Source organism: Amblyraja radiata, chromosome 4 (genome assembly GCF_010909765.2).
Source record: "Amblyraja radiata isolate CabotCenter1 chromosome 4, sAmbRad1.1.pri, whole genome shotgun sequence".
NCBI classification, from domain to species: domain Eukaryota; kingdom Metazoa; phylum Chordata; class Chondrichthyes; order Rajiformes; family Rajidae; genus Amblyraja; species Amblyraja radiata.
In genome coordinates, this window is record NC_045959.1 from 69018411 (window position 1) to 69038931 (window position 20521).

Genomic DNA, 20521 nt, shown 5'->3' on the forward strand with positions numbered 1-20521 from the left:
GTGTCGTGGTCTATGCAGTAGGTGCCGTGGTCTCTGGAGCGGGTCCCGCGGTCGTTTCGGGGTATCCCCGAGGTCATGATCGGGATTCCCTATACGTGAATGGGGTTCCCGCGGTCCATACTTTTACCTGCGGCCCGTCCCGACTTCGCCCCCAATTCAGCAGGCAAACTCTGTAATGAGTTTCCTGCAAAACAAAAACCAATTCCAGAGGTAAGTGTAAAAACTTACCTTGTAGGTTAAACTTACCGCTGGACAGCGCGAATGCTGCCGCCAGTCGGCTCGTTTGCGCAAAGCGAGTCAACATAATGACGCGCCAAGTGGGATGACGGCCTTCTTCACGTCACGTGACTACGAAGTAAAATCAGTTACCCGTTCCAGCTTTTTCCCCATATCCCTTGATTCCTTTAGACCTATGAGCTAAATCTAACTCTCTTAAAAACATCCAGTGAATTGGCTTCCACTGCCTTCTGTGGCAGAGAATTTCACAGATTCACAACTTTCTGGGTGAAACAGTTTTTCCTCATCTCAGTCCTAAATGGCCTACCCCTTATTCTTAAACTGTGACCCCTGGTTCTGGACTCCCCCAACATCTGGAACATTTTTCCTGCATCTACTGTATCCAATCCTCTATGAATTTTATATGTTTCTATAAGATCTCCTCTCATCTAAATTCCAACCAATACAAGCCTAGTTGATCCATTCTTTCATCATATGTCAGTCCCGCCACTCGAATTAACCTGGTGAACTCCCATAATAGCAATAATGTCCTTCCTCAAATTAGAAGACAAAAATTGCACGCAATACACCAGGTGCGGTCTCACCAGGGCCTTGCACAACTGCAGTAGGACCTCCTTGCTCCTAAACTCAAATCCTCTCGCAATGAAGGCCAACATGCCATTAGCATTCTTCACTGCCTGCTGTACCTGCATGCTTATTTTCAGTGGCTGATGTACAAGCATACCCAGGTCTCGTTGCACCTCTCCTTCTTCTAATCTAACACCATTCAGATAATAATCTGCCTTCCTCTTTGTCACTGAAGTGGATATCCTCACATTTATCCGCATTATACTGCATCTGCCATGCTTCTGCTCACTCAACCAACCTATCCAAGTAACCCTGCAGCCTCATAGCATCCTCATCGCAGCTCACACTGCCACTCAGCTTTGTGTAATCTGCAAACTTAGAGATGTAACATTTAATTCCCTCATCTAAATCGTTAATAAATATTGTAGACAACTGGGGTCCTAGCACCGTGTCTTGCGGCACCCCACTAGTCAATGCTAGCCATTCTGAGAAGGACCCATTAATTCCTACTCTTTGCTTCCTGTCTGCCAACCAGTTCTCTATCCATGTCAATACCCTACCCATTACCATGTGCTCTAATTTTGCACACTGATCTCTTGTGTGGGACCTTGTCAAAGGCTTTTTGAAAGTCCAGATACACCACATCCACTGGCTCTCCCTTATCCATTCTACTTGTTACATCCTCAAAAAATTCCAGAAGATTAGTGAAGCATGATTTACCTTTCATAAATCTATGCTGACTTTGACCGATCCTATCACTGCTTTCCAAATATGCTGCTCATTATAATAATCGACTCCTGCATCTTCCCCACTACCGATGTAAGGCTAACTGGTCTATAATTCCCCGTTTTTACTCTCCCTCCTTTCTTAAAATGTGGAGTTGGCTACCCTCCAGTCCACAGGAACTGATCCAGATTCGAGAGAACATTAAAAAATGATCACCAATGCATCCACGATTTCTAGGGCCACCTCCTTGAGTACTCTGGAATGCAGACCATCAGGCCCTAGGGATGTATCTATCATCAGTCCCGACAGTTTTACTAATACCATTTTGTGACTAATGAGGATTCCCTTCAGTTCCTCCCTCCCACTAGATCCTCGGTCCCCTAATATTTCTGGAAGATTGTGTGTGTCTTCCTTAGTGAAGACAGATCCAAAGTACTCGTCTATCTGTTCTGCCATTTCCTTTTTTCCTATTATAAATTCACCTGTCTCTGACTGTAAGGGACCTACATTTGTCTTTACCAATCTTTTCGTTTTTACATATCTAAAGAAGCATTTAGAGTCAGTTTTATATTCCCTGCAAGCTTTCTGTCATACTCTTTTTCCCCCCTCTTAATTAACCCCTTCGTCCTCCTCTGTTGAGTTCTAAATTTCTCCCAGTCCTCTGGTTTGCCGCTTCTTCTGGCCAATTTATATGCCTCTTCCTTGGCTTTAACTCTATCTTTGACGTCCCTCGTCAGCCACGGTTCAGCTGCCTTCCCAGTTTTATTTTTTCGCCAGACAGGGATGAACAATTTCTGGAGTTCATCCATGCATGTCTTTAAATCTTCGCTATTGCATCTCCGCTGTCAACCCTTTAAGTATAATTTGCCAGTCTATTCTAGCCAATTCGTCTCATACCTTCAAAGTCTTTATTCAAATTCAGGACCCTTGTATCTGAATTAATCGTGTCACTCTCCATCCTAATGCAGAATTCCTCCATATTATGGTCACTGTTGCCCAAGGGGCCTTGCTCAACTCGATCGCTAAGTACTTGTACTGAGCTGTATACAAAAACAAATTTCACTGTACCTCGGTACGTGACAAATAAAGTACCATACCATACCATTGACTACAGTTTGGCATTCAACACTATTATTCTTTCCAAGCACACCACAAAGTTTCAAGATCTTGGCCACTCTATCTCTCTTTGCAATTGAATCCTTGACTTACCCATTGGCAGACTTCAATCAATATGGATCACGAACAACATCTCCACCTCAGTGACCATTAGCACAGTTGAACCTTAAGTCTGTAGCCCTCTGCTCCACTCTCTCTACATCCAAGACTGTGTGGCTAAGCACAGCCACAGGGACTTCTGTAAATTTGCCAATTATACCACTTTGGTGGACGAATTCACGGGTGATGATGCGTTAGTGTACAGGATATAAACAGAACAGCTGCTTGAGTGATGCTGCAATAACAACCTCTCCCTCAACGTCACCATGAACAAGCAACAGATCGTTGACTTCAAAAAGGGGAAGTAGGGAGACCATGTGCCAGTTTTCATTGGTGGGTCGTTGGTGGGGAAAGTCACAGCTTAAATTTCTTGGCGTTGACATCTTGGATGACCTGTTCTGCGCCTAACAAAAAGATGGAATCAATAATGAACAAGGTGCGCCAGTGCCTGTATCTTCTTTGAAGTCTGAAGAGATTTGGTATATCACCAAATGCATACATAACTGTAGATTGGCTTATGCATGACAACCAATCATAATAGGTTAGCATCACTAACCCCACCTTACTGTGCCATTTATATTAGCACCCACTTCCTACTGCTCAGTTCTGGAAGCAGTCAGGATGCTCTGACAACTAACAATCTACTGTACTGCTATAGTTTACATATCGATTAAAGATGATCTTGGATTACATATGAATATCTTGTTTACATGGTATCAGCCAGTTTGGGTTAACCCACTGCCTCTGTATATTGGGTTTTATTTCCTTTTGTGAGTTTTATTTCCATTTTGTGATGGCTTCATCTTGCCGAAAGCCTGCACAGCTTATCTTCGATTCGGACATCGGTGAGCGTTGGGCTACTTTTGAGATTGATTGGCGCTTCAAAATGGCGGCGCGCACGGTCACAGCGGCTCACGGCTCTCCGTCACGGTGCTCTTTCTTGTTGTTCGTGTACGTTTTATTGTCCGTGTACGTCTTCACTATCGGTTCTGCGAACATCCGCTACACCCGACAGAACCTCATGGACATCAGTGACCAGCATCAGACATCTGTTTCGAATGTCTTTCATCACACGCATAACACTCCACACGACATAGCGAGACCATCGGGCTCCCCGTGGATTGTTGTCGGGTCTAGGAGGCGGCGCAGACGGAGGAGGGAGAGGAAGCAGAAGCGAGGCCGCAGGTCCGGTGTTTTGCTAAGGCTAAGAAAACAACCACATAAGCTACCTCTACCGAGCCTGTATCTCTCCAATGCCAGATCCCTGGTTCATAAAATGGATGACCTGGAATTACAACTCGCTGGAAATCGATATGTTCGTGACTGCTGTATTTTGATTATCACCAAAACCTGGTTTCACCCGGGGATACCTGATGCTAGCATGCAGCTAGCAGGACGCTTTCTGCTCCGCGGGGACAGGACTATGGACTCCGGTAAGAGTAGGGGAGGGGGCCTCTGTATCTACGCGCATGAGAACTGGTGCAACAACGGGACAATCATAGACAAACATTGTTCCCCTGACCTTGAGTACATGTCTGTAAGATACCGGCCTTTTTTTCGACCGAGAGAACTAACAGTAGTGATTGTCACGGCTGGGTATATTCCACCCGACGCCAATGTAAACACGGCGCTCTCTCTCCTGCTGAACACCATTAACGAACAGCAGCGGGCCCACCCCGAAGGTGTTCACATAATTGCAGGGGACTTTAATAAGGCCAACTTGAAGACTGTACTGCCGAAATTTTATCAACATGTCAAGTGTTCTACTAGAGGGGAGAACACGCTGGATCATGTCTACACCAATATCAAGCATGCGTATAGAGCCATTCCCCTCCCCCAACTCGGCCAGTCAGATCATCTCTCCCTCCTGCTCTCCCCAGCCTACACCCCCCTCAGACGCAGTGCCAGGCCCACCATAAAGTCTGTTACAACCTGGCCGGAAAATGCACTCTCCAAACTACAGGACTGCTTCATACAGACAAACTGGGGCATATTCGAACACCAGGATCTGGAAACTTTCAAAGGAACGGTACTGGACTATATCAAGTTCTGCATCGGAAACGTGACTGTGGACAAAAACATTTGGGTTTTCCCAAACCAGAAACCCTGGATGTCCAGCCAGGTCCGCACACACCTCAGAGCCCACGATGCTGCCTTCAGGTCAGGTGACAGAGCTCTGTACAGGGCTGCTCGAGCCGATCTGGAAAGTGGAATTAAAAAAGCCAAGGCGGACCATAAGAGGAGCATAGAGTCCCACCTGTCCAGCAATAGTACACGGGAGGTATGGCGGGGCATACAAGACATCACAAACTACAGAGGCTGTGCCACAACGACAGAAGACCTGAGTGCGCCGCTGGCAGAGAAGCTAAATTGCTTCTTTTCCCGCTTTGAAACATCACAACAGCAGCACTCACCTGCTACAGCCCTGCTCCCACCCTCACCTGGCTCCTGTACTACTCCACTCACTGTAAGGGAGAACGATGTCAGACGGGTGCTCCTGGCAGTGAACCCCAAGAAGGCTGCTGGCCCGGATGGAGTGCCTGGTAGGGTGCTTAAAGCGTGTGCCCACCAGCTCACCGACATCTTCACCAGAATCTTCAACCTCTCCCTGGACCAGGCAGTTATCCCGTCCTGCCTAAAATCAGCCACAATCGTCCCAGTGCCGAAGAAGTCTCCCATCACCAGCCTAAATGATTACCGTCCCGTGGCCCTCACTCCGGTAATCACAAAGTGCTTCGAGAGATTGGTCCTCCAGCACATCAAGGACTATCTCCCTCCAGACTTCGACCCCCACCAATTCGCCTATCGCCCAAACAGATCCACAGAAGACGCCATCACCGTAGCTCTCCACTCTGCTGAGCCACCTGGAGCAGGGGCAGAGCTACGTCCGGATGCTCTTTGTGGATTACAGCTCAGCTTTCAATACTATCATTCCGGACATTCTCATCGCCCCACTTGGCCGCCCCACTCTCACATGTGGCTGGATAAAGGACTTCCTCACCAACCGGCCCCAGATTGTGAGACTCGGCCCCCACCTCTCCTCCACTCGCATGTTGAGTACCGGCTCCCCACAGGGCTGTGTGCTAAGCCCCCTCCTATACTGTCTCTACACCTACGACTGTAGTCCGGCCCACAACAACAACCGCATCGTCAAGTTTGCTGACGACACTACAGTAGTCGGACTCATCTCAAGGGGAGACGAGGCAGCCTATAGAGAGGAAGTCCTGAAGTTGACAGCCTGGTGCTCAGAAAACAACTTGGCTCTGAACAGCAAGAAAACAAAAGAGCTCTTTGTCGACTTCAAGAGGCACAGCACCGACTTAGCCCCCCTATACATCAATGGCGAGTGTATGGAGAGGGTCTACACCTTCCAGTTTCTCGGCGTCCTCATCTCCGCTGACATCTCCTGGACAGACAACATCACAGAGGTCATCAAGAAGGCTCAGCAGCGGCTGCACTTCCTGAGGGTCCTCAGGAAGCACAACCTGGACTCCAACCTGCTGCTGACCTTCTACCGCTCGTCCATTGAGAGCCTGCTGACATACTGCATTACAGCATGGTACGGCAGCTGCACCATGGCAGACAGGGAGAGGCTTCAGAGGGTAGTTAGGGCAGCACAGAAGATCATTGGCTGCCCTCTCCCCTCCCTGATGGACATTTACACTTCCCGCTGCCTCAGCAGGGCGAAGAACATCATCAAGGACAGCTCCCATCCTGCATTTGGCCTGTTCGACCTGCTGCCCTCAGGGAGGCGCTATAGGTGCATCAGAACAAGGACAAATAGACTCAAGAACACTCTCCTCCGACACTCTCCTCTGCTTAGCGGAGTTGGTCCTCACCCTCAACACGGCCACTGACACTCTCCTCCGCTTAGCGGAGTTGGTCCTCACCCTCAACAACTTTACATTTGACTCCTCCCATTTATTCCAAACACAAGGCGTAGCTATGGGCACACGCATGGGCCCCAGCTACGCCTGCCTCTTTGTCGGGTACGTTGAACAATCCTTGTTCGAGACGTACCAGGGCCCCATCCCCGACCTCTACCTCCGTTACATTGACGACTGCTTTGGGGCCACCTCCTGCACCTACACACAACTGACTGACTTCATCCAATTCACCACCAACTTCCATCCGACACTCCAATACACGATTTCCGACACTTCCCTACCATTCCTTGACCTCACCATCTCCATCGCAGGGGACAGACTCCTGACCGACATACATTACAAACCCACTGACTCACATGGCTATCTGGACTACACGTCTTCCCACCCTGCCCCCTGTAAAGACTCCATCCCCTACTCCCAATTCCTCCGCCTACGCCGCATCTGTTCCCAGGATGAGACATTCCATACCAGGGCATCGGAAATGTCCTCGTTCTTCAGGGAACGGGGATTCCCCTCCGCCACCATAGATGAGGCTCACACCAGGGTCTCATCCATACCCCGTAACACTGCTCTCTCTCCCCATCCCCGCACTCGCAACAAGGGCAGAGTCCCTCTGGTCCTCACCTTTCACCCCACCAGCCGGCAAATACAACACATAATCCTCCGCCATTTCCGCCACCTCCAACGTGACCCCACCACTCGCCACATCTTCCCATCTCCCCCCATGTCTGCCTTCCGCAAAGACCGCTCCCTCCGCAACTCCCTCGTCAATTCTTCCCTTCCCTCCCGCACCACCCCCTCCCCGGGCACTTTCCGTTGCAACCGCAAGAAATGCAACACCTGTCCCTTCACCTCCCCCCTCGACTCCATTCAAGGACCCAAGCAGTCGTTCCAGGTGCGACAAAGGTTCACCTGTATCTCCTCCAACCTCATCTACTGCATCCGCTGCTCTAGATGTCAGCTGATTTACATCGGGGAGACCAAGCGTAGGTTGGGCGATCGTTTCGCCGAACACCTCCGCTCAGTCCGCAATAACCTACCTGAACTCCTGGTGGCTCAGCACTTCAACTCCCCCTCCCATTCCCAATCCGACCTCTCTGTCCTGGGTCTCCTCCATTGCCAGAGTGAGCAACAGCGGAAATTGGAAGAACAGCACCTCATATTCCGTCTGGGGACCTTGCGTCCGTATGGCATTAACATTGAATTCTCCCAATTTTGCTAGCCCTTGCTGTCTCCTCCCCTTCCTTGACCCTCTAGCTGTCTCCTCCCACCCTCCCATCCGCCCGCCCTCGGGCTCCTCCTCCCCCTCCCCTTTTCCTTCTTTCTCCCCCCCCCACCCCCCATCAGTCTGAAGAAGGGTTTCGGCCCGAAACGTCGCCTATTTCCTTCGCTCCATAGATGCTGCTGCACCCGCTGAGTTTCCCCAGCAATTTTGTGTACCTTAGACTCAAGAACAGTTCCTTTCCAAAAGCCATAACCTCTCTGAACTCACACATGCACTGACTTCACAGCCTAACCCCCGGACTTCCATCTATCCACCTACTGTAATTTGTACTGTAACTGTAATTTTTTAATATGTGCAATAACCCATACTGTATATAGGAATCCTATTTATTCACTCTATTCACCCATTGTCTTTTTATAGATATGTATATAGCGCCGCAGAGCTGTGCACCTTATCCCCCCCCCCCCCCCCGCCCTTTTGTTTTGTTTTTTGTTTTTTGAACTAATTACAAGTCATCACTGAGTACGAGCTGCTTTTAATCTCATTGTATATGTGTATAGTGACAATAAAATGGCATTCTATTCATTCTATTGCCGAAAGCCTGCACAGCTTATCTTCGATTCGGACATCGGTGAGCGTTGGGCTACTTTTGAGATTGATTATCAACACTACATGAACATTGTGCACCAAAATGATCCAGACACTGTTAAAGCTTCCCTTCTACTTAACCTCGTGGGTCCAGATGCTATGAGGAGAGCCAGGACATTCCGATACGCCCCTGCAGTCCTCGACGTCAACAATCAGGTAGTTACACCAGCAGAATCTGCTAACAATCCCATTGTTTTGCTATGTAAATTTAGTGAGATCTGTGATCTGCCGTCTAATCACATTTTGGAAAGAGCAAGATTCTTTGCTAGGCGACAGCTTCCCGATGAACCAGTTGAGACGTTTATCTCCGATTTGAAATATATGGCCTACTCAACCATGGTTTCCATTGTAAATAGGTCTGCTGAAAGAAGCTCCTATATTTGCTCACAGACACGAGCAATGGTTAGTTCAACCTATCACTGCACGGTTGTATGGAAAAGTTTTGTGAAGAGACACATGTGAGCTACTTTTAAACAGAAGTAGCAGAGGTTTATGGGTTTCTTTCAGTTTGGGTTTATGAGAAGCGACTATGTTATAGCGCAATTAACACTATATTGCTCATAGTGCTTTGTTATCGTATCTAGTACGAGAAGTGGGACAATAAACGATTGCCTCTCACACACTGGTGACAAAGGTTATGGAAGGTGTCTTTAATATGAACCCTCTAAAGCCTAGATACAAAGTAGTGTGGAATGTGAAATCAGTATAATTTTTTAACGCAAATTAACATCAGCTGTATCCCTAACGTTGGAGCAGTTACTCTTAAGTTAGTCATGCTTATGACACTGATTTCAGCACGAAGAGCACAGTCTTTATGCAATCTCCGTCTGGATACGCGGTCATATCTGACAAGAGGGTCGCATTTTATGTGAATGAACTCATAAAGCAGAGCAGGCACGGTTGGGTACAAGTTGGAGTTGACAGCATATCCACCAGATCGGAGATTGTGGGTGTTTATTATGTGAAAAAGTACATTGAGGTTACTAACCATATAACCATATAACAATTACAGCACGGAAACAGGCCATCGCGGCCCTTCTAGTCCGTGCCGAACATGTATTCTCCCCTAGTCCCATCTACCTGCACTCAGACCATAACCCTTTCCCGTCCATATAACTATCCAATTTATTTTTAAATGATAAAATCGAACCTGCCTCCACCACCTTCACTGGAAGCTCATTCCACACAGCTACCACTCTCTGAGTAAAGAAGTTCCCCCTCATGTTACCCCTAAACTTCTGTCCCTTAATTCTCAAGTCATGTCCTCTTGTTTGAATCTTCCCTACTCTCAGTGGGAAAAGCTTATCCATGTCAACTCTGTCTATCCCTCTCAGCATTTTAAAGACCTCTATCAAGTCCCCCCTTAACCTTCTGCGCTCCAAATAATAAAGACCTAACTTGTTCAACCTTTCTCTGTAACTTAGTTGCTGAAACCCAGGCAACATTCTAGTAAATCTCCTCTGTACTCTCTCTATTTTGTTGACATCCTTCCTATAATTAGGCGACCAAAATTGTACACCATACTCCAGAATTAGCCTCACCAATGCCTTGTACAATTTTAACATTACATCCCAACTTCTATACTCAATGCTCTGATTTATAAAGGCCAGCACACCAAACGCTTTCTTTACCACCCTATCTACATGAGATTCCACCTTCAGGGAACTGTGCACAGTTATTCCTAGATCCCTCTGTTCAACTGCATTCCTCAATTCGCTACCATTTACCATGTACGTCCTATTTTGATTTGTCCTGCCAAGATGTAGCACCTCACACTTATCAGCATTAAACTCCATCTGCCATCTTTCAGCCCACTCTTCCAACTGGCATAAATCTCTCGGTAGACTTTGAAAATCTATTTCATTATCCACAACACCACCTATCTTCGTATCATCTGCATACTTACTAATCCAATTTACCACACCATCATCCAGCTCATTGATGTACATGACAAACAACAGTGGACCCAACACAGATCCCTGTGGCACCCCACTAGTCACTGGCCTCCAACCTGACAAACAGCCATCCACCATTACTCTCTGGCATCTCCCATTCAGCCACTGTTGAATCCATCTTGCTACTCCACCATTAATACCCAACAATTGAACCTTCTTAACCAACCTTCCATGAGGAACCTTGTCAAAGGCCTTACTGAAGTCCATATATACAACATCCACTGCTTTACCCTCATCAATTTCCCGAGTAACCTCTTCAAAAAAGTCAAGAAGATTAGTCAAACATGACCTTCCAGGCACAAATCCATGTTGACTGTTCCTAATCAGACCCTGTTTATCCAGATGCTTACTAAGAACCTATGAGATGAAGGAAAAGTTTCTTCATAGTTATAAAATAGTCTCACAAAAGATTGTTGGTGCAGGCTATTTCAAGATGGATAGAGTGTACGCAGCTGAAAGTGGGAGTGAATACAAATAATTTAAAGTCACACTCTACCAGGGCTGCTGGCACGTCAGCGGCAATTAGAATGGATGTTCCCCATTGATCACATTCTTGCAACAGCAGGAGACTCAGATGAACGCACTTTTGGAAGTTATAAAATATCGTTGAACATGTCTGGATGATTGCAGATAGAATTCTGGACAGTGCTACATGAGCTGGTGTCTAACTCAAAGGCAGTTGGGACTGTGGTCCAATTAAGGTGATGTACATGCATGTAAAGTTAGCATCGTGTTGTTAATGGCCCATGTCTTTTCTACCATTTATGATTGGTCTGTGTAGTGTGTTCACATACAGATTGGTTTACTGCATGAAACCACAGAGCTTCAAAGGCTTCACGTCGTCTCATCACAAAACTTCGAAATAAAATAGGAAGAATAAACGAGAACTTACCGTTTGAAGTTTGATCTTGATTTTATGAGAAGTTGGAGTGAGAGACTATGTGCCCTCCACTCCCAACACTGAATCTCATAAATTTCATTTGGTAAGTCAAGGGTTATTAATCTTTCTATAGCTTGATTCTGGTTTAAGTGGCTCTGAAGATTGATGTGCTTGCAGGCTGATGGGTTCTTCACGTAGTCTCTCACTCCAACCTCATAAAATCAAGATCAAACTTGACCATCGAGTGTGGCAGCCTCGCCTGCAGCAGTCCGTCCTTTCACCCTTTTTGTTATTTTTAGTGTGTCTAAAAGTATGTTTTTAAAGGTTTCTAAGTCTTGTTTATGTGGGGGATGGGGGGGGGGGGGGTAATAGGGGGAAACTGTTTGAGACTACCGAGAAGCGCAAGATTGAAATAAAGCAGTGGGCTAAAACAATTGCTTATGTAAGGGCAGATTTACATAAGTCACCTATTACATAAGTCGGGAGTGCCTGCATAGAAAACTTACCCACCTAGCCTGGTTCAGTCAAACACCGAATACGAGCACTGGAAATCCAACTCTCCTTATTGTAAACAATACCAATATAATACCAATACCACGGGACTGAACGTTGTCTCTACAACCCAATGTGCTCCCCACTCTTTTATACCCCAACAGACCCATGGCGCGAAAATACATCGGGGGGGGCAACCCTTACAAGCCAATTACCAATATGGGCTGCAAAGTACATTGAATGACAGTTCCCTAACCCAATCATACAATAGCACATAACATTGTTTCAACACGATGCACTTCTCCAGCATTTTTGTCTACCTTCGATTTTCCAGCATCTGCAGTTCCTTCTTAAACATTTCCCCAACCAATCCTATGCATGCTTTTGCAACAGGACCTAGCTCCTTCTGCAAAACCTTGTACATATTAACAACCTGCAGGCCATCTGGACAGCAACCTCTATACAACCCCTTCCCAGGCCACAGACTTTCTGGAGTCATCCATGTCACATGGTCCTGCAGCTTTTTGCAAAAGATGTCAAACAGGTTTTGCAGATCTTTTAAACAGGCATCCTCCATTTTCCCAAGTACCCAACATTTCTGATATTTAGTTTAGTTTAGAGATACAGCATGGAAACAGGCCGTTTGGCCCACCTCGCCAACCAGCAATCCCCGCACACGAACACAATCCTTCACCCACTAGGGACAATTTTTATACAATACAATACAATACAATACAATACAATTCAATTTATTGTCATTTGGACCCCTTGAGGTCCAAACGAAATGTCGTTTCTGCAGCCATACATTACAAAACAAAAAGACCCGAGACACAACACAGTTTACACAAACATCCATCACATCGTTGTGATGGAAGGCAAAAAAAAACTTATCTCTCCACTGCACTCTCCCCCCCCGATGTCAGAGTCAGAGTCAAAGTCAAAGCCCCCGGCTGGCGATGGCGATTGTCCCGCGGCCATTAAAGCCACGCCGGGTGATGCAAGGTCGCGCACCGGGTCTTGGTGTTAGAGCCCCCGGCGTGCGCTCGCAAAGTCCCGCGGCCATTCCAAGCCGCGCGGGGCGATGGTGTAAGGCCCCGCTCAGGTGCTCTTCAACCCCGCAACTCGGGCGGGAGAAGTCGCCGTTGCAGAAGCCCCGAAAAGCGGTCACCCAGCAGGGACCCGCGGGCTCCCGGTGCCGCCGTCCGCCAAACCCGCAGTTGCAGCCTCCGAAACTCTGGAGGTCGGGTGGCAGCAGCGCTCCACCACAGCTCCACCCGCTCCGGACTCGGCCAGCTCCGTGACGGTGAGTAGTCGGCAGCTCCGCAGCTGGAACCCCAGGTCGTTCCTGTTGGAGGCCGCTCCACGTTGCAGCCCCAACGACAACGGAGACCCGACAAAGAAAAGGTCGGGTCTCCCGTGCAGGGGAAAGATTTTAAAGTTACCCCCTCCCCCCCATCCCCCCACACACATACCCCAACAAAAAAAAATAACAAAAACTACATAAAAATGAGACAAAAAATAATAAAACACAGATGGACTGCAGAGGCCGCTGCTGACGAGAGTCGCGCCGCCCACCGATTGTATTGTATTGTATTGTACATATATATTTATCAAGCCAATTAACCTACAAACCTGTACGTCTTTGGAGTGTGGGGGGAAACCCAAAGATCTCGGAGAAAACCTACGCAGGTCAATAAGGGAGTACGTACAAACTCCCTACAGACAGCACCCATAGTCGGATCGAACCCAGGTCTCCAGCGCTGCATTCGCTGTAAGGCAGCAACGCTACCGCTGCGCCACCGTGACTGCACTTTATTAACACCTGTATGTGTCCCCGTGTCAAAAGATGCCAGATTAGTTTTTAGTTTAGAGAAACAGTGCGGAAAAAGGCCCTTCGGCCCACCGAGTCCATGCCGATCAACGATCCCCGCACACTAATACTATCCTACACATACTAGGGAAAATTTACAGTTTTACTGAAGCCAACAAACCTACAAACCTGTACCTCTTTGGAAGGAAATGGAGCACCTGGAGAAATTTCGCGCAGGTCACAGGGAGTACATACAAACTTCGTACAGACAGCACCTGTAGTCAGGATTGAACACGGGTCTCTGGCGCTGTAAGGCAGCAACTCTACCGCTACTCCACCGTACTCAACCGTTGCGCCACCGTACGAGAGGAGCAGTAGCTGATATTCTGCCTGGGTTATCTATAACCCAATTGCATGAACGTTGGTGATGCCTCTTCTACCCTACCCTTAAATTCACTGAGACCATTTCCAACACCTCTCCCCACTTTCTTGATCTCTTAGTCTCCATATCAGGAGACAAACTATCCACTGATATCGATTATAACCCCACTGACTCCCACAACTAACTGGACTAAATCTCCTCCCATTCTGTCTCTTGTATGAAAACCATCGTTTCCTCACAGGTAGAATAGGGATTTCCCTTCCTTCTTACCTTTCACCGCACCAGCCTCTGCATCAACATATCGTTCTTCGGCATCTCTGCCGTCTAAAACAAGTTCTCACCACCAGTCGCATCTTCCCCTCCCCGTCCGTTTCTGTTTTCCGCAGAGATCACTGTCTCTGTGACTCCCTGGTTTGCTCATCCATCCTCCCCCCTCCGTCCCCCCCAGGTACTTTCCTCTCCCAATTGTAGGAGGTGTAACACCTGTCCCTCCATCCAGGTATACTGGCCACTTAATATCTACACATTCAGATAGGCATCAAACCGAAACATCAACAGTCCATTTCCCTCCACAAATACTGCCTGATGTGTTGAGTTCCTCCAGCAGCTCTTCTGCTTTTGCATCTACAGTACAGTCCTTGTGACTCCAGTGTTTTATTTCTTCCTTTCTCACTTGATATACCTTGTTCATAATGTGGGCTTCTCTTGGGAAATCTAGCGCAGAGTACACCTGCTCAGTCTGCAACTACTAGTTGCTTGGTATTTTAATCCTACATCATTCTCATTTTGATTATTCAGCCGTCTCAAACCAATTCATCTTTTTTATTAACCATTTTATCACCTGTCAGCCTCAACATTGATCTGCAGTTACCGAGAATGATTCTTCATTACATTTACATTTTGAATTGATACAGCATGCAAACAGGCACTTCGACCCACCGAGCCCACACGCCCATCGATCACCCATTCAAACGAGTTCGATGTTATCCCTCTTTCGCATCCACTCCCTGCACACTAGGGGCAATTTACAGAGGGCCAATTAACCTACAAATCTGCATGTCTTTGTGATGTGGGAGGAAACAGGAGCACCTGGAGTTAACACATGTGGTCACAGGGTGAATGTGCAAACTCCACAAAGAAAGTACCTGAGGTTAGAATCGAACCTGGATCTCTGGCGCTATCGGGCAGCAGCTCCACCAACTGTGACACGGTGCCGATTTCTGGACAAATCTTTTTTCTTAACTTGCCCCATTATCACAATGTTTTCCTTGTTTTATCATCTCTTAATCACATCAATTTATAATCAGCATTCCCTGTTGCTCTCCCCCTCTCTGCAAATTAAATCACTTTTATATCTAACTTTTGACGGTTCCGATTGAAGTTCATTAATCAGAAACTTTTACTTTCTCCGCAAATGCTACTTGGTTTAGAATATGATCAGCACGTGGAACCTTTTTTGGACATAGCCACTGGAATTTGCCTTGACGTGAAGACCAACTAATCCTTTGGTTAGGTAAGCGAATTACAGTAACCAGGTGAGTCACTGATCTATTATACATAATAGATCAATGACTCACCTGCTTACTGTAATTTGTGCTTACCTAACCAAAGGATTAGTTGATCTTCAGTTCTATCAGTTGGAGATAGTTCTATTAGTTGAGTCTGCAGTTGGCTTTGTAACACATTTGCATTTCTAAAAGCTTGTTTGCCGAGTTTATGGTAAATTTACAAAACAGAAAATACTGGAAATGGAGAGGATGTTTCCACTAGTGGGAGAGTCTGGGACTAGAGGTCATAGCCTCAGAATTAAAGCACATTCTTTTAGAAAGGAGATGAGGAGAAATGTATTTTGTGGTGAATCTGTGGAATTCTTTGCCACATAAGGCTGTGAAGGCCGTCAGTGGATATTTTGAAGGCAACGATAGATAGATTCTTGATTAGTACAGGTGTCAGAGGTTATGGGGAGAAGGCAGGAGAATGGAGTTAGGAGGGAGAGATAGATCAGCCATGATTGAATGGCGGAGTAGTCTTGATGGGCCGAATGGCCTAATTCTACTCCTATTCCTTATGACCTTATGAACTTTCATACTCAGCAGATAAGGCTATATCTGTCAGAAGAGAAACAGCTAACATTTCAGGTCGAAGGCCCTTAATTGCAAATGGGAGGCGTAAGCAGAAACGATGGGGTAGGGGGTTGTCTCGGTTAGGGTAAAAACGCACGAACCGTGGAGATAACTATCAATAAGATTATCTCTGAATAGTGAGTGAAAGGGTGCAGTTAGAGGGTGAGAACATAGTCAAAAGAACACGGATTAAAAAGCTGTAGGAATTGCGAAATACAGAGCAGGAAATCACAGCTCAGTCTGGACATGTCCTCGGCATCCAGAGGAAACAAAGAGAAAATAGGAAATAACGAGCAATAAACAAACCAAGCCTAAAAGATTGGCTTAAGGAGATTTAAAAAAAAATCACATTAACAGAATAGGTAATCTGAAAAGTATTATCAGATCACATACATACAAACCGAGATGAGAAGAACTTTTTTCACACAGAGAGTGGTGAATCTCTGGAACTCCCTGCCACAGAGGGTAGTCGAGGCCAGTTCATTGGCTATATTTAAGAGGGAGTTAGATGTGGCCCTTGTGGCTAAGGGGATCAGAGGGTATGGAGAGAAGGCAGGTACGGGATACTGAGTTGGATGATCAGCCATGATCATATTGAATGGCGGTGCAGGCTTGAAGGGCCGAATGGCCTACTCCTGCACCTAATTTCTATGTTTCTATGTTTCTATCAGTCTGAATGCTGGAGCAACTCCACGGGTCGGACAGCATCACTGGAGAAAAGGAACAGGTGACATTTTGGGTCAAGATCCTTCTTCAGACTGAGAGACGGACCTGAAACGTTGTCAATCCAATTCGTCCATAGATGCATAGATCCCTGCAGCTCCGCCCTTGCTCCCCCTCCCCCTAGTAGCAACAGAGACAGTGTCCCCCTGGTCATTACCTTTCACCTCCTCAGCCGTCGCATACAACACATAATCCTTTGACATTTTCACCACTTCCAACGGGATCCCACCACTAGTTACATCCTCCCATCTCCACCCCATTCCCCCTTCTGCAGAGACTGTTCCCTCCGCAACTCCCTGGTTAACTCATCCCTTCCCACCCAAACCACCCCTCCCCAGGTACCTTCCCCTGCAACTGCAGGAGATGCAACACCTATACCTCCCCCCTTGACACTATCCAAGGACCCCAACAGTCCTTTCACGTTAGGCAGAGGGTCACTTGCACCTCCTCCAATCTCAACTACTGTATCTGTTGTTCAAGATGTGGACTCTTATACATTAGCGAGACCAAACGTAGACTGGGCGATCATTTCACTGAACACCTTCGGTCAGTCCGCCTGGATCTACCTGATCTCCCGGTTGCTAAACACTTTAATTCTCCTTCCCATTCCCACACTGACCTTTCTGTCCTTGTTCTCCTCCAATGTCAGAGTGAGGCTAAATGCAAATTGGAGGAACAGCATCTCATATTTCGCTAGGGCAGCTTACAGCCCAGGGGTATAATATTGATTTTTCTAACTTCAAGTAACCCCGGCATTCCCTCTCTCCATCCCTCCCCCACCTAAGTCGTACCAGCTTCTCATTTTCACGCAACAGCTACCAATGGCCTTTTTCTTTCATCGTTACTTTTCTTCCACCCTATTTGTTTAACCAGTTCCACAGTTCTCCACATTGTATCCGTCTTGAGATCACACCTTCCCTAGCCAACAATGGGCCTACCAGGACACAAAAGATGATACAAAAGTTAGTGGTTTTGCAGATAGTGAAGATGGTTGTGAACGAATGCAGCAGGATCTGGATCGATTGGCCAGGTGGGCAGGGGAATGGTTGATGGAATTTAATGCAGAGAAGTGTGAGGTGTTGCATTTTGGGATGTCAAACTAGGACAGGACCTACACAGTAAATGGTAGGCCTCTGAGTAGTGTTGGAGAGCAGAGGGATCTAGAAGTACAGGAGCATAGTTCCATGAAGGTCGAGTCGCAGATAGATAAGGTGGTCAAAAAGGCTTTTTGAACTTTGGCCTTCATTAGTCTGACTACTGTGTATAGAAGTTAGAAGGTCATGTTGCAGTTGTATAAGACGTTGGTGAGGCCGCATTCAGAATATTGTGTTCAGTTCTGTGCACCATGTTATCGGAAAGACATTGTCAAGCCTGAAATGGTTCAGAAATGATTTACGAGGACGTTGCCAGGACTAGAGGGTGTGAGCTATAGGGAGAGGCTGAGTAGGCTGGGTCTCTATTCCATGGAGCGCAGGAGAATAAGTGGCGATCTTATAGAAGTGTACGAAATCATTAGAGGACTAATCAGGTAGATGCATAGAGTCTTTAATCCAGAGTAGGGGAATCGAGGACCAGAGGACATAGATTCAAGGTGAAGGGGAAAGGATGTAATAAGAATCCGAGGGTAACTTTTTCATACAAAGGGTGGTATGGTGGGTATTTGTAACAACTGCCAGAGGAGGTAGTTGAGGCTGGGACTATCCCATTGTTGAAGAAACAGTTAGACAGTTACCATGGAAAGGACAGGTTTGGAGGGATGTGGACCAAGTGCAGGCACGTGCGAATAGTGTAGCTGGGAAATTGTTGGCCGATGTGGGCGAGTTGGGCCGAAGGGCCTGGCTCCACACTGTATCACTCTATGACTCAATGACTACCCTGCCTGAGGTGATTTTTTGGACGCTGCTGTTTGGTCCTGGCCTTTTCTCACCTCCAGCTCTTCCCCTTCACCCTCTCCTTACTTTCAGACTGAATAAGGGACCGGACCCACCTAAGGGGTGCTTTCTATACGGAGTTTGTACATTCTACCCATGCCTGCATGGGTTTTCCCTGAGATCTTCGGTTTCCTCTCACACTCCAAAGTCGTACAGTTTGTAGGCTAATTGGCTTGGTGTATGGATGAATTGTCCCTAGTGTGTGTAGGATAGTGTTAGGCCTCTGAGTAGTGGAGGTGCAGAGATCGCTGGTCAGTGTGTACTCGGTGGGCCGAAGCTCCTGTTTCCATGCTGTATCTCTAAACTAATCTAAGCTAAACTAAATACGTCATCTAGCCTTTTTCTCCATTGATGCTGCCTGACCCACTGAGTTACACCAGCACTTTGGCATAAACCAGCATCTGCAGTTCATTGTTTCAGCGCTCTGACCTTGATATGACTATAGTGCAGATGAGACAATGTCCATCTCTTTATGGACACTTCATTTTCCAAGAAAGCCCAGAAAAGGTACATGTGTCTTTGTTGAGTTTCATCTGAGCAGCTGTGTAACAGAGGATACTCTTAGTAGGCTGGGTCTCTATTCCATGGAGCACAGGAGGATGTTTTTGGAGACTCATATCAAGAAAACATAACCCGCTGCTGGAAGATCAACAGTGAAAGACGCACTTTGGTCTGAAACATGTTGGTCTTCAAGAGGAACAAGTGAATCGTGCAGACAGATGCATTCCAGGATGCAGGAGAACCTGCTGAGGGATGCAATGAAGCTCTGTGTAACCCACACAAAGGCTTTGTGCAGATACACCATAGTCTATGGTCCTATCACTACTGGACACTAAAGAGCTGGGTCCTGTGTTGCCACTTTTCTTTAGACTTCAGACTTTAGACATACAGCTTCTGTCGCCATCTCCACTCATCTACCAATCAACTCCCCTTCCTCACCTGTGTTCATCTTTAGGCTTTAGAGATACAACACGGAAACATGCCCTTTGGCCCACCAAGTCTGTGACGACCAGCGATCATCCCACACATTAGCATCATCCTACAAACTAGGGACAATTTACAATTTTACCGAAGCCAATTAACCTACAAACCTGTACGCCTTTGGAGTGTGGGAGGAAACTGGAGCACCCAGAGAAAACCCACGCAGTCACAGGAAGAATGTACAAACTCCATACAGATAGCACCCGTAGTCAGGATTGAACCCAGGTCTCTGGCGTGGTAAGGCAGCAACATTACCGCCATGCCATCATGCTACCCAACTACTTTCAATCACTTCATGGGTATATTTTTGAAAGAAACAGGCCCTTTCTAAGAGTATGTACTGATTTGATGGCACTATTGATGTATTTGTTTGATGGCACAGCAAATATATAGAAAGACGTACATTGTTAAAGCCCTGTCCCACTGTATGAGTTCATTCAAGAGCTCTCCCGAGTTTAAAAAATAACCAAACTCGTGGTAAGCACATAGAATGTACGTAGCGGGTACGCCGGAGCTCAGGGACGTTTCTTAGTGGCTCGTAACGCTAACGGCAGGTACTCGGGAAACACGGTAAGCTCGGGAAGACTCATGAAGATTTTTCAACATGTTGAAAAATGTCCACGAGAGCCCCGAGTACCTACGAGTGGCCATTACCGTAAATCTCCGAGTTCGAATCAGGGCAAACTCGGGCGAATTCTTGAATGAACTCGTACAGTGGGACAAGTTAGTTTTGCATTTC